Source organism: Miniopterus natalensis, chromosome X (assembly GCF_054644295.1).
Source record: "Miniopterus natalensis isolate mMinNat1 chromosome X, mMinNat1.hap1, whole genome shotgun sequence".
Lineage (NCBI taxonomy): Eukaryota > Metazoa > Chordata > Mammalia > Chiroptera > Miniopteridae > Miniopterus > Miniopterus natalensis.
Window position 1 is genome coordinate 54,021,301 of NC_142103.1, and position 14,598 is coordinate 54,035,898.

Consider the following 14,598-nt stretch of genomic DNA (forward strand, 5'->3'; position numbering starts at 1 on the left):
ATCTAAGTGTTCTTGTTTCTGTCAACTTTGCAAACTTCATGTGTGATTTTTTAGTTAATTAGATCATGAAGGAACTGAAGGATAGAAAATTCTCCTCCAGATGGAATTTAATATATTTCCAGTCATTAGGAAATTATTTATTCTGAATTGAAGTCCTTTAAGATTATGATCTTATTTGTTTTGCATAGAAGATCAACAAGAAGAAATACTCATAACTAATCTGAAAATTTTACATAGGATCTATCTGGAAACATTCTACTACTTAATGAAAAGTCTAGGTAAAGTAGTTCTTAAATTCGCTGCTCATCTGTGTTTTTCTTTTTTCAAAAATGTGTGCGGCACAAGCATGCATACATAATTCAATTACTGTTCTTTTAGACTGAGTCGTTTCCACAGTTACAACATAAGTTCTCTTTGGCCTGTGGAAGATGCTGAGTGTCAATATATATAGAAGACTAAAAAAGTGCTACACCTCAGATTAGCATAATTATTGAAATGAACTATCAGCCTTTGAGATCCAAATCTCTTGCTGCCCTGACTACAGTATGGAACTTTAAATGGATAAAATGTGTTTCAGAGGAAGGTTTGCCTTCTGCTCATGCAACTCTATTGTAATTTACCTTTCCCAAGGCTTTGGATTCTTGGACATTTCTGCCTCAACAGAGGATAAAAGCCATGATGTGATGGATAAGCTGCACAAGAAAGAAATACAGATGTAGACTACCGGCCTCTGAAAAATACTGAGTTTGCTGAGGATCTGTGCCAGAAGTGGGAAATGTCTGAGATGTTAAGAGGTGAGTGAGTACTTTGATAATTTGTTTTAAAATATCTACTTATTGATTTTAGAGAGATAAGAAGGGAGAGAGAGAGAGAAACATCCATGTGAGAGAGAAACATTGACTGTGTCCCACACGCAATCCGACAGGGAATTGAACCCACAACCTAGGTATGTGCCCAGACCAAGAATCATACTGGCAACCTTTCAGTACATGAGATGACATTCAATCAACTGAGAAACACCCCCAGGGCTTGGCGATTATTGTTATTGGGGGGGGGTGCATGAGAGAGACAGAGAGAGAGTAGACTTCAGTGAGAAGATTATCAGGATCTGTGTAAAATAAAAGGCTGAAGCTACTTTTATAAGAAAATTAAGCTTTCCGAAAAATTGAGCTATCAAAGCACTGTGAAAATCTGAACACAACTAATATTATTGTCTTTTTTCTTTCTTTCATCTTTATTTTTGAAAGTATTACAGATGTCCTCATTTTCCCACATTGCCCCACTTCATCCAGTTCCCACCAACTACCCCCCCCAGGCCTTCAACACACACTATTATATGTGTACATGGGTTATGTATATATGCATATAAGTTCTTTGGTCAATCTCTACTCACCCCCCACCCCGTCCTTCTGACCATGCTTCCATGGCTCTGGACCTATTTTGTTTGTCCATTTATTTTGTTCATTAGATTCCACATATAAGTGAGATCATGTGGTGCTTGTTTTTCTCTGGCTGGCTTATTTCACTTAGCATAATACTCTCCTGGTCCACCCATGATACTTCCAAGAGTAAGAGATCCTTCTTTTTCACAGATACATAGTACTCCATGGTGTAAATGTACCACAGGTTTTTTATCCACTCATCTACTGATGGCCATTTGAACTGTTTCCAGATCTTAGCTATTGTAAACAGAGCTGCTCTGAGCATAAGAGTACATATATTCTTTCTGATTGGTCATTAGGAATTCTTGGGATATATTCCTAGAAGTGGGATCACTGGATCAAACAACAGTTCCATTTTTAATTTTTGGAAGAAACTCCATACTGTTTTCCATAGTGGCTGCACCAGCCTGCATTCCCACCATCAGTGTACTAAGGTTCCCTTTTCTCCACATCCTCCCCAGCACTTGTTTCTTGATTTATTGATGGTAGCCATTCTGGCAGGTGTGAGGTGATATCTCATTGTCTTTCTAATTTGCATTCCTCTGGTGATTAGTCACTTTGAGCAACTTTACATTTGTGTCTTGACTGTCTATATGTCTTCCTTGGACAAGTGTCTATTCAGGTCCTTTGCTCATTTTTTAATTGGATTGTTTGTCTTCTTTTTCTTGAGTTGTATGAGTTCCTTATATATTTTGGAAATTAACCCATTAACTGATGTATCATTGGCAAATACGTTCTCCCATACAGGGGGTTCATTTTTATTTTTATTTTTTGTAAATCCTCACCCAAGGATATTTTTTCCATTAATTTTTTTTATAGAGTGGAAGAGAGGGAGGGGAGGAGTGAGAGACAGAGAGAGAGAAACATCTCTTTGAGGCAAACATTGATTGGTTGCCTCCCCCAGGTGCCCTGGCCAGGACTAGGGATCAAACCTGCAACCCAGCTACATGCCCTTGACCAGAAATCAAACCCTCAAAACTTTGGTGCCCAGGGTGACACTCCATCCACTGATCCACATCAGGAAAGAGCCCTTTTGCATTTTGAAGACAGTTACTTTTGCTGTGCAGAAGTTTTTACTTTGATGAAGTCCCATTCCTTTATTTTCTTTTGTTTCTCTTTCCATAGGAGATGTATCTGTGAAAATTTTACTACGTGAGATGTCTAAGATTTTGCTGCCTATGTTTCCTTCTATGATTTTTATGGTTTAACCACTTATAATTAAGTTGTTTGTCCATTTTGACTTTATTTTTTGTATGGTGTAAATTGGTGGTATAGTTTCATTTTATTTATTTTTTTGCATGTACTTGTCCAATTGTCCCAAAACAATTTATTGAAGAGACTGTGTTTATTCCATTGTATGTTCTTGCTTCCTTTGTCAAATATTAAATGAGCATAATGGCTTAGGTCAACTTCTGGGTTCTCTGTTCTGTTCCATTGAACTATGTGCCTGTTCTTGTGCAAGTCCCAGGCTGTTTTGATTAAAATAGCTTTGTAGTATAATTTGATATCTGGTATTATGATCCCTTCAACTTTGTTCTTCATTCTCAAGATTGCTGTGGCTTTTCAAGTCTTTTTTGGTTCTATATAAATATTTGGATTATTTGTTCTAGATCTGTGAAATATGCCATTGGTATTTTAATAAGGATTGCATTGAACCTATAGATTGCTTTGGTAATATGGACATTTTAATGATGTTATTTCTTCCTATCCATGAACATAGAATATTCTTCCACTCATTTGTATCTTCTTCTGTTTCTTTTTTTCAATGTCCTACATTTTTCTGAGTACAGGTCTTTTACCTGCTTGGGTAAGTATATGCATAAGTATCATTTTATTGTTGCTGCAGTAATAAAAGGAATTTTTTTAGTTTCTCTTTCAGAGAGAGATCATTGGTGTAAAAAATGCCATCAATTTCTGGATGTTAATTATGTATCCTGCTACTTAGCCAAATTTATTTATTAACTCTAGTATTTTATTTTATTTTTTGGTGGATTCTGTAGTGTTCTTTATGTACAATATCATGTGATCTGTGAATAATGGCTCCTTACATATATCAATACCTTTTATTTTTTCTTCTTGTCTGATCACTGCTGCTAGGACTTCCAGGACCATGTTGAATAAGAGTGGTGAAAGCAGACATCCCTGTCTTGTTCCTGTTCTTAAGGGAAATGCTCTTAGTTTTTGCCTATTGAGAATGATGACTGTAGGTTTGTAATCTATGGCTTTTATTATGTTGAGGTATGATACCTCTATTCCTACTTTGCTAAGAGTTTTTATCTAAAAGGGGTGCTGGATTTCGTTGAATGCTTTTTCTGCATCTATTGGTATGATGATGTGATTTTTTTCCCCTTTATCTTTATTGTTGAAAATATTGTAAATGATCCCCTTTTCCCCCTTTACCATTTCCACCCCACATCTACTCCCCACCCCAGGCCTTCACCAAACTATTCTCTGTGTTGTGGGATTTGCATATATGTATATAAATTCTTTGGTTAATCTCTACTCCCCCATCTCCACCTTCCCTCTAAGATTCATTCATATGTTCCATGATTCTATGTCACTGAATCTATTTCATTCATCAGTTTAGTATGTTCTTTAGGTTCCACATGTAACTGAGATCATGTGATATTTGTCTTTCTCTGCCTGGTTTATTTCACTTATTTCACTTAGCATAATTTTCTCCAGGTCCATCCATACTCTTCCAAAGGGTACGAGATCCTTCCTCTTTACAGCTGCATAGTATTCCATGGTGTAAATGTCCCACAGCTTTTTTTCTGCTCATCTACTGATGGGCACTTGGGCTATTTCCAGATCTTAGCTACCGTAAATTGCACTACTATGAACATAGGGGTGCATATATTCTTTCTGATTAGTGTTTCAGGATTCTTAGGATATGTTCCTAGAAGTGGGATCACTGGATCAAAAGGCAGTTCCATTTTCAATTTTTTGAGGAACATCCATACTGTTTTCCATAATGGTTGCACCAGTCTGCATTCCCACCAGCAGTGTACCAGGGTTCTTCTATCCCCATATCCTTGTCAGCACATGTCATTTGCAAATTTGTTGAAGGTAGCCATTCTGACAAGTGTGAAGTGATACCTCATTGTGGTTTTAACTTGCATTTCTCTGATGATTAGTGACCTTGAGCATTTTTTCATATGTCTTTTGGCCATCTGTATGTCTTCTTTGGAGAAGTGTCTATTCAGGTCCTTTGCCCATTTTTTAATTGGATTGTTTGTCTTCCTCTTGTTGAGTTGTATGAGATCTTTGTACACTTTGGAAATTACCCTCTTATCAGATGTATCCTTGGCAAATATGTTCTCCCATACCGTAAGGTTTCTTTATATTTTGAGGATTATTTCTTTTGCTGTGCAGAAGTTGTTTAGTTTGATGAAGCCCCATATGTTTATTTTTTTCTGTTTCCATGGCCTTAGGGGATGTATCAGTGGAAATTGCACTATGTGAGACGTCTGTGACTTAACAGCCTGTTTTCTTACTGGATTTTTATGGTTTCACAACTTATTTTAAGTATTTTATCCATATTTTTTCCATTTTGAATTTATTCTTATGTATGGAGTTAGTGAAATAATTTTATTTTTTTGCATGTACCTGTCCAATTTTCCCAACACCATTTATTGAAGAGGCTGTCTTTACTCTATTGTATGCTCTTGCTTCCTTTGTGAAGTATTAATTGACCATAATGGTGTGGGTCAATTTCTGAGGTCTCTGTTCTGTTCTGTTGATCTATATGTCTGTTGATGTACCAATACCAGGCTGTTTTGATTACAGTGGCTTTGTAGTATAGTTTGATATCCAGTAAAGTGATCTCTCCAACTCTGTTCTTCATTCTCAAGATTGTTGCAGCTATTGGGTCTCTTTGGTTCCACATAAATTTTTGGAATATTTGTTCTGTCTCTGTGAAATATGCTGTAGGTATTTTATTAGAAATTGCATTGAATCTATAGATTGTTTTGGGTAGTATGGACATTTTTATGATATTAATTCTTCTAATCCATGTATATAGTATATTCTTCCACTTGTTTATATCTTTCTCTAGTTCTTTTTTCAGTGTCCTGTAGTTTTCCAAGTACAGGTCTTTTACATCCTTGGTTGAGTTTATTCCAAGATATCTTGCTTTTTTAGTTGGAATGGTAAATGGTATTGTTTTTTTAGTTTCTCTTTCTGAGAGTTCTTTGTTGGTGTATAAAATTGCTGTCGATTTCCGGATATTAATTTTGTATCCAGCTACCTTGCCAAATTCATTTTTCAAATTTAGTAGTATTTTGGTGGATGTTTTCTACGTACAGTATCATGTCATCTGCAAGTAATGACAGTTTTACTTCCTCCTTTCCAGTATGGATACCTTTTATGTTTTCTTCTTGTCTGATGGCTGTGGCAAGGACTTCCATTACTATGTTGAATAAGAGTGGTGAAAGTGGACCCTGCCTTGTTCCTGTTTTTAAAGAAAATGATTTTAGTTTTTGCCCATTGAATATGATGTTGGCTGTATGTTTCTCATATATGGACTTTATTATTTTCAGGTATGTTCCCTCTAGTCCCACTTTGCTGAGAGTGATTATTAAAAATGTATGCTAGATTTTGTCAAATACATTTTCTGCATCTATTGATATAATCTTAAGATTTTTGTGCTTCATCTTGTTTATATGATGTATCACATTTATTGATTTGTGAATATTATACCAACCTTGCATCCCCAGAATAAATCCAACTTGATCATGGTGTATGATCATTTTAATATATTGCTGCATCCAATTTGCTAATATTTTCTTGAGGATTTTTAGCATCTATGTTCATCAAGGATAGTGGTTTGTAATTCTCTTTCTTTGTAGTGTCTTTATCTAGTTTTGGGATTAAGATAATACTGGTCTCCTAAAAAGAGCTTGGGAGTCTTCCCTCCTCTTGAATTTTCTGGAATAGTTTGAGTAGAATAGGTGTTAGTTCTTCTTTGGATATTTGGTAAAACTTGCTTGTAAATCCATCTGGTCCTGGACTTTTGTTTGCTAGGAGTTTTTTGGTTACTGCTTCAATTTCATTAGTTGTTATCAGCCTATTCAGATTTTCTGATTCTTCCTGCTTCAGCTTTGGAAGCCTGCATGCTTCTAGGAATTTGTCCATTTAACCCAAGTGGTCCAGTTTGTTAACATATAGTAGTTCATAGTATTTTCTTATGATCCTTTGTATTCCTGTGGGTAAGTTATTATATTGCCTCTTTCATTTCCGATTTTATTTATTTGGGTCCTCTCTCCTTGTTTCTTAGTGAATCTGGCTAAAGGAGCATAAGTCTTATTTATCTATTCAAAGAACCATCTCTGTCATTACTTTCTTCTCTGATCTTTATTATTTCCTTCCTTCTACTTCCTCAGAGCTTTCCTTGCTGTTCTCTTTCTAATTCTTTTAGTTGTTGTGTTAGATGGCTTCTTAGACCTTTTTTCTTGTTTCTTCAGATATGCCTGTAATGCTATGAACTTTCCTCTCAGGAGTGCTTTCACTCTGTCCCACAGATTTGGGGTTGTTGACTATATGTTTTCATTTTTTACCAGGAATTTTTTGAATTTCTTCCTTGTTCTCATTGGTAACCCATTCATTGTTCAATAACATGCTATTTATCCTCCATTTGTTTGAATATTTTGGAATTTTTTTATAATGGTTGATTTCTAATTTCATGCCACTGGGCTCCAAGAAGATGCTTGATATGATTTCAATCTTCTTGAACTTGTAGAGACTTGTTTTGTGTCCTAACATGTGGTTTATTTTTGAGAATGTTCTATGTGAACTTGAGAGAAATGTATATTCTGCAGCTTTTGGATCAAATGTTCTGTGTATATCAATTAACTCCATTAGCTCTAGTGTGTCAATTAAGGTCTGTGTTTCCTTGTTGACCCTTTGTCTGGATGATCTTTCCAGTGATGACAGTAAGTTGTTAAAATTCCCTACAATGATTGTGATGCTGTCAATCTCCCCCTTAAAGTCCACCAATTTTCTTTTGTATATTTATGTGCTCCTATATTGGTGCATAGATGTTTTTAAGGGTTATATGCTCCTGTTGGATGGATCCCTTTAGTATTATGTATTTACCTTCTTTTTCTTTAGTATTATGTATTGACCTTCTTTGTCTCTTGTCATGGTCTTTATTTTGAAGTTTATTTTGTCAGAAATAAGTATTGCTACCCCAGCTTTTTTTTGTTTGCATTTGCATGGAGCATTTTTTCTATTTCTTCACTTTCAGTCTGTGTGAATCTTTTGTTTTTGAGGTGTGTCTTTTGTAGACAGCTTATATACGGCTCATGTTTTCTTATCCATTCAGCTACCCCATGTCTTTTGATTGGAGCATTTAACCCATTCATATTTAAGGTTCTTGTTGATATGTACTTGGTTAACACCATTTTTTCCCTTTATGCCTATGTGCCTTACTCTCTATATTTCTTCTTCTTAAAGCAGTCCTTTTAGCACTTCTTGCAATGCTGGTTTGGTGCTACTGAACTCCCTCAGACTTCTTATTTTAGGGAAGCTCTTTATTTCACCATCAACTTTGAATTATAGCCTTGCTGGATTTTGCAGTCTTGAATGCAGTTTCTTGCTTTTCATCACTTTGAGAACTTCATGCCACTCCCTTCTGGCCTGAAGTGTTTCTGTTGAGAAATCCACAGACAGCCTTATGGGGACGTCCTTGTAGTTCACTAGTTGTCTCTCTCTTGCAGCCCTTAGGATTCTCTCTTTTTCCTTAACATTTGCCATTTTAATTATGATTTGTCTTCATTGTGGATCTCTTTGTGTTTATCTTGATTGGGGCTCTTAGTGCTTCCTGCACATGTGTAGCTTTTTTCTTTCACCAGGCTAGGGAAGTTTTTTGTGATTATTTTTTCAAACAGGTTCTCTATCTCTTGTTCATTTTTCTCCACCTCTAGTAGGTCTATGATGTGTATGTTGTTTCATTTCATGTTGTCCCAAAGTTCTCTTAAACTGTCCTCATGCTTTTTAAGCATTCTTTCTTTTTGCTGCTCTGATTGAGTGTGTTTTTCTACCTTATCTTCTAATTCACTTATTCAATCCTCTGCTTCATTGGGCCTGCTTTTAATTCCCTCCAGCATATTCTTGATGTCAGGCATAGTATTCTTTATTTCTGCCTGGTTCTTATTCATAGTATCTATATCTTTTTTATTCTGATGTAGTTTTCACTAAGTTCTTTGTATTTCCCATTACGTTTCCGAATGGTCCCATTAAGTCTCTTGAGGTTCTCACTAATTTCCTTGAGCATCTTTATAACCATTACTCAGAACTCTATTTCTAATAGCTTGGTTATTTCCATCTCATCAAGGTCTTTTTCTGGTGATGTTTATTTCTTTAGTTTGGGGATTGTTTCTTTGTCACTCCATTTTAGCTGTCTCTTTGCTTTTGTTCCTGTGTGTAAGATACAACTACTATGACTCCCAGTCTTTATGGTGTGGCTTTATGTAGTAAGTGTTCTGTGGGACAGGGTGGTAAAGTCTCCTTGAACTCTTGAGCTGAAAGCTCTAATAATGTCCTTTGTATGGGTTATGTGGACCCTCTTGCTGTGATTGGGAGCTGACTGTTGTTGGCCCATTCATGGGTAGGATCAACTTTCACCCCACAGAATTGAGCTTAGCAGGATGGAGCCAGCTGGAGATGGGAATGCAAATCCAATCTTCCCTTTGAATGGGATGACACAGGATCTCTGACCTCGATAGGGGAGCTAGCTGTTTGCCTTCTAACTCAGCAGTGCCCTGTCAGAAACCCTGAGGGGAGGCTCTGAGTGGATTGCACCATATGCCCCGGCTCTTGGATATGTCCCCTTTCTCCTGTGTGGCATCCCCAGCAGGTATGGAGATAGAGTTTGGAGGAAGAGAACAGGCTTCCCCCTTCCACTTGGAGTGTCACCTTCCCTTGGGAAGGGAGAGAAAGAGCTGCTCATTTCCTTCTGTCTCTGTAGTGCTCCTCCATAGGCCTCTTTGGAGTGCTATGAGTGAGTTAGATCCAATGTTCTAGCTCTGCTTTGCATCCATTTCCCCCAGTGGATATGAGATTGGCAGGGTGTTGCCAGCAGAATCTGGGGATGATAGTCTAATCCACCCTTTGATCGAAGTGGTTAAGGTCCTTAGCCCTCAAGATGGGAGGTAGGCATTCTCCTTTAAGCTCCATGCCAGAGCTCTGGAAGTGAAGCTGCTAGGGGGATGCAGCAGATTTCACAGTTCTGATTTATGACCCCTTTATCCAGTGAGGCTGCACCTGCAAGAAAGTATAGGTGGGGCTTGGAGTAGTAGTAAATCAAGGCTGCCCCCTACACTTTGGGTAGCACTGGCTCTTGTGGGGGCGTAGGAGAGAGCTTGTCATTCCCTTCTCTCCTTGCAGCTGACCGCTAGAGGCCCTGATGCAGACCTCCAAGGAGGTGGCTCTAGATGTTCCAGTTCTGAACTGTAATTCCCACTTTTAGTCTGCACTTGGTTGGTGGTGCAGACAGGTTTTGGGAATGCAAATCCAGGCAGCCCCTTGTTGGAGTGGAAGTGGTGCAGGTCCTCAGCCCTCAAGAAGGAAGCAAGTCACTTGCCCTACAGCTCATTGGCACCAGAGCTCTTGAAAGGAGGCTCCTAGTGGGTCACACAGGATTTCACAGCTCTGATTTATGACCCATTTTCCCATGGAGCTTGTCCCTGCAGGATGGTGCAGGTGGGGCCTGGAGTGGTAGCACAAGGCTGCTCCTTTTGCTTGGGGTTTCTCTGGCTTCTGTGGGAAGAGTAGAGGGCTTGTCACCATGCACTTCATGGTCAGAGGTCCTAGTGAGGGTTTCTGATGGGAGGGGGGGTAACGTCCCAGGTCTGATTTTCACTTTATTCTTGCTGTAGATCCGCTCTTGGCTTGTGGCGCAGGCTGCTTCTGGAATGCAAATCCGGGCTTTGGGAATGCAAATTCAGGGTGCCCTTTCTTGGGGGTGGCACAGGCACTTGGCCTTCTAGAAGAGAGATGTCACTTGCCCTGTAGCTCAGGGGCACCCCTCCAGAGCTCTTGAAGAGGGGCTCCTAAGGGATGCATCCAGTTTCACAGTTCTGATTTGTGACCCTTTTTCCCAGCGAGTCAGCTCCTGCAGTAAGGTGCAAGTGGGGTTTGGAGTAATAGCACAAGGCTGCACCCTTTGCTTGGGGTTGCACTGGCACTTGTGGGGGGAGTAGAGAGCTTGTGACCCTTCTCCATGCCTGCAGTTCACTGCCAGAGGCCCTGGTGAAGGCTTCTGAGAAGGAAGGCTCCAAAGTCCCAGTTCTGGTTTGCACTTTGCTCCAGTTGTGGTTCTGCACTTGGCTTGAGGTTCAGGCAGGTTTTGGAATGCAAATCCAGGGTTTGGGAGTGTAAATTCATGCGGCCCCTTGTTGGGGGTAGCGTAGGACCTTAACAGATTAGTTAGAGGCTAGCTTTCTATCTTTGTGGCATCCTGCCAAAGATCTTGAAGAGAGGCTTGCAAGTGCATGCCTCCCCCTTATTCTGCAGCTGCTTGTAGCCTAAAGCCCTGCCCAGGGTGTCTTCCTTTGGGGAATGGCCTGCCTAGCCCATGGGAGAGGAGGAAGATTGGCTCTTATTCCCCAGCCACTCAGTTCAATGTTCATCTAAGGCTATCTATAGTTTTTCCAGAGGAAAAAGCATGGTTAAGGTCCTTCTTGTGTACAGCCTTCAGTTCTTTATGCCAGACTCAAGTTTAGCAGGGTGGTGTCACTAGTATTTGGAGAACAGGATTAGTTCACTTTATCAAGCTGGTGCTGCAAAAATAGAAGTGCTGGACCCTGGGGATGGCATCTGGGGATGGTGTGGGATATTGGCTTGGGACTGGGACCTTAGTAGCCTGCCTTCCTGATCTCCAGTGCTGTGTGAGTCACCCTGATCTCCTCCTGGCTTCCGTATGCCCTGAGTCTCTTTCCCTCCACCAGAGCCACAGGTGAGTGCAGGAGAGTGAGTCCCTGTGCAGTGGCCTTTATGGAGAATAACCTGGATTCAAGCAGACCCCCTCCCCTTTCCAGTGTGCCAGTTCCACGCTTATTTTTTGCTGCCAAATGTTATGCAGGCCCTTCTTTCAGGCACTAGTGTTCTGAGTTGGAGGTCCTTGCTTAGGACTGAGATTGCTCTTTCCTCTGGGGGGCTTTTGCAGCCACAATATTTCTCCAGCTAAAGCCACTGTCCCTGGATGCAAGGAGCAGCCCTTTCTGCTCCATCCTTCTTACCAGTCTGTGTAGCTTCTGTTTTTCAGGCCTCGGATATAATATTCCTGTTCAGGTGTCTTTCTGTTTTTAATTCAAGTTAATTGTTCTAAGTTTTAGCTATATCTCAGATTCAGCACTGGGAGCAGGTATATATTGCTTTCACCTATTCTGTTGCCATCTTCCCCTGAGTTCTGATGATGTGATTTTTATCCTTTTTTTTTTTTTTTTTTTTTTTTTAATGTCATGAATCACATTTATTGATTTGGGAATATTGTACCAGCTTTGCATCCCTAGAATAAATCCAACTTAGTCATGGTTTACGATCCTTTTAATGTATTGCTGGATCTGATTTTCTAATATTTTGTTGAGGATTTTAGCATATATGTTCATCAGAGATATTGCCCTGTAATTTCCTCTCTTTGTAGTGTCTTTATCTGGTTTTGTATTAGGATAATGCTGACCTTGTCAATAGAACTTGAAAGTATTCCTTAATCTTGAATTTTTTGGAATAGTTTGCAGAGCATAAGTGTTCTTCATTGAATGGTTGGTAAAACTCTCCTGTGAAGCCATCTGACCCAGGACTTTTGTTTACTGGGAGCGTTTTAATTACTGCATCAATTACATTAGTGGTTAGTGGTCTAATCAGGTTTTCTGATTCTTTTTAATTAAGTTTTGGAAGATTGTATGTTTCTAGGAGGTTGTCCATTTCTCTCAGTTTGTCCATTTTGTTACCATATACTGTTGCATAGCATTTTCTCACAATCCTTTGTATTGCTGTAATATCAGTTGTTACTTCACCAATTTTGTTTCTGATTTTATTTTTGGGGGGGTCCTCTCCCTTTGATTATTAATGAGTATGGCTTAAGGTTCATGAATCTTCTTTATATCTTCGAAGAAGCAGCTCTTGGTTTTATTGATATATTTTATGGGTTTGTTTTTTGTTTTGGGGATTATTATTATTATTTTTTTAGTGTATATGTCATTTACTTCCACTCTGATCTTTATTATCTCCTTCCTTCTACTTACTCTGAACATTTCCTGTTGTTCTCTAAATTCTTTTAGTTGTAGGGTTAGACAGTTTATTAGAGGTTTTTTCTTGTTTCTTGAGATAGGCCTGTAATACTATAAACTTCCCTCTCAGGCATAGATTTTGGAGTTGTTGCATGCTCATTTTTTTGGTGTGTCCAAGAATTTTTTTTTTAATTTTTTTTTTGTTAAAATATTACAGATGTCCCTTTTTCTCCCCAATGAGCCACTCCACCCCATCCCTTCGCCCTCCCCAGTCCCTCTCCCCACCATTGTCTGTGTCCTTGGGTAGTGCATATATGAATATAAATTCTTTGGTTACTCTCTCCCCGTCCACCCACCCGCCCTCCTCCATCCTTCTGACATTCGTCAGTCTCATCTATGCTTCCATGTCATTGAATCTATTCTGTTCATCAGTTTATTAAGTTCTTTAGATTCCACATATCAGCGAGATCATGTGATATTTGCCTTTTCATGCCTGGCTAATTTCACTTAGCATAATTTTCTCCAAGTCCATCCATACTGTCCCAAAGGGTACAAGATTATTCTTCTTTACAGCTACGTAGTATTCCATGGTGTAAATGTCCCACAGCTTTTTTATCCACTCATATACTGATGGGCACTTGGGTTGTTTCCTGATCTCAGCTATTGTAAACTGTGCTGCTATGAACATAGGGGTACGTATATTCTTCCTGATTAATATTTTAGGATTCTTAGGATACATTCCTAGGAGTGGAGTCACTGGGTCGAACGGCAGCTCCATTTCTAATTTTTTGAGGAACCTCCATATTGTTTTCCATAGTGGTTGCACCAGTCTGCATTCCCACCAGCAGTGTACTAGGGTTCCCCTTTCTCCACATCCTGGCCACCACATGTCGTTTGTTGATTTGTTGATGGCAACCCTTCTGACAGGTGTGAAGTGATACCTCATTGTGGTTTTAATTTACATTTCTCTGATGATTAGCGACATTGAGCATTTTCTCATATGTCTCTTGGCCATCCGTATGTCCTCTTTGGAAAAGTGTCTATTTAAGTCCTTTCCCCATTTCTTAATTGGATTGTCTTCCTCTTGCTGAGTACTATGAGTTCTTTGTACACTTTGGAAAGTAGCCCCTTATCAGATACATCCTGGGAAAATATGTTTTCCTGGACCGTGGGATTCCTTTGAATTTTGAGGCTGTTTTCTCTTGCAGTGCAGAAGCTTTTTCGTTTCATGTAGTCCCATATGTCTATTTTTTCTTTTGTTTCTCTTGCCCTAGGAGATGTATCAGTGAAAAGTCCACTACGTGGGATGTCTGTGACTTTACTGCCTATGTTTTCTTTCAGGATTTTTATGGTTTCTTGACTTACATTTAAGTCTTTTATCCATTTTGAGTTTATTTTTGTGTATGGTGAAAGTTGGTGATCCAGTTTCATTCTTTTGCATGTATGTGTCCAATTTTCCCAGCACCACTTATTGAAGAGACTGTCTTTACTCCATTGGATACTCTCGCCTCCTTTGTCAAATATTAACTGACCATAATGGCATGGGTCTATTTCTGGGGTCTCTGTTCTGTTCCATTGATCTATATGCTTGTTGTTGTCCCAATACCTGGCTGTTTTGATTACAGTGGCTTTGTAATACAGTTTGAAGTCCTGTAAAGTGATCCCTCCCACTCTGTTCTTTTTTCTCAAGATGGCTGCAGCTATTCGGGGTGATTTTTGGTTCCATATAAATTTTTGAAATGTTTGTTCTAGATCTGTGAAATATGCTGTTGGTATTTTAATAGGAATTGCATTAAATTTATGAATTGCTTTGGGTAGTATGGACATTTTAATGATATTAATTGTTCCAATCCATGAGCATGATATATTCTTCCACTTGTTTAAATCTTTCTCTATTTCTTTTTTCAGTGTCATGTAGTATTCTG

At 39.0% G+C, this 14,598-nt stretch overlaps 1 protein-coding gene across 3 annotated transcripts in view; it reads left to right on the forward strand.

Annotated features, from left to right (window-relative positions):
• Nucleotides 1-14,598, forward strand: part of ZC3H12B (zinc finger CCCH-type containing 12B) — a 349,800-nt gene that overhangs the window by 229,141 nt on the left and 106,061 nt on the right. For all 3 annotated transcript variants that reach the window (XM_016210168.2, XM_087829308.1, XM_016210169.2), the window contains one exon: nucleotides 631-794. The gene's annotated coding sequence lies outside the window, so the exon portion shown is untranslated. The remainder of the gene's footprint in view (nucleotides 1-630; nucleotides 795-14,598) is intronic.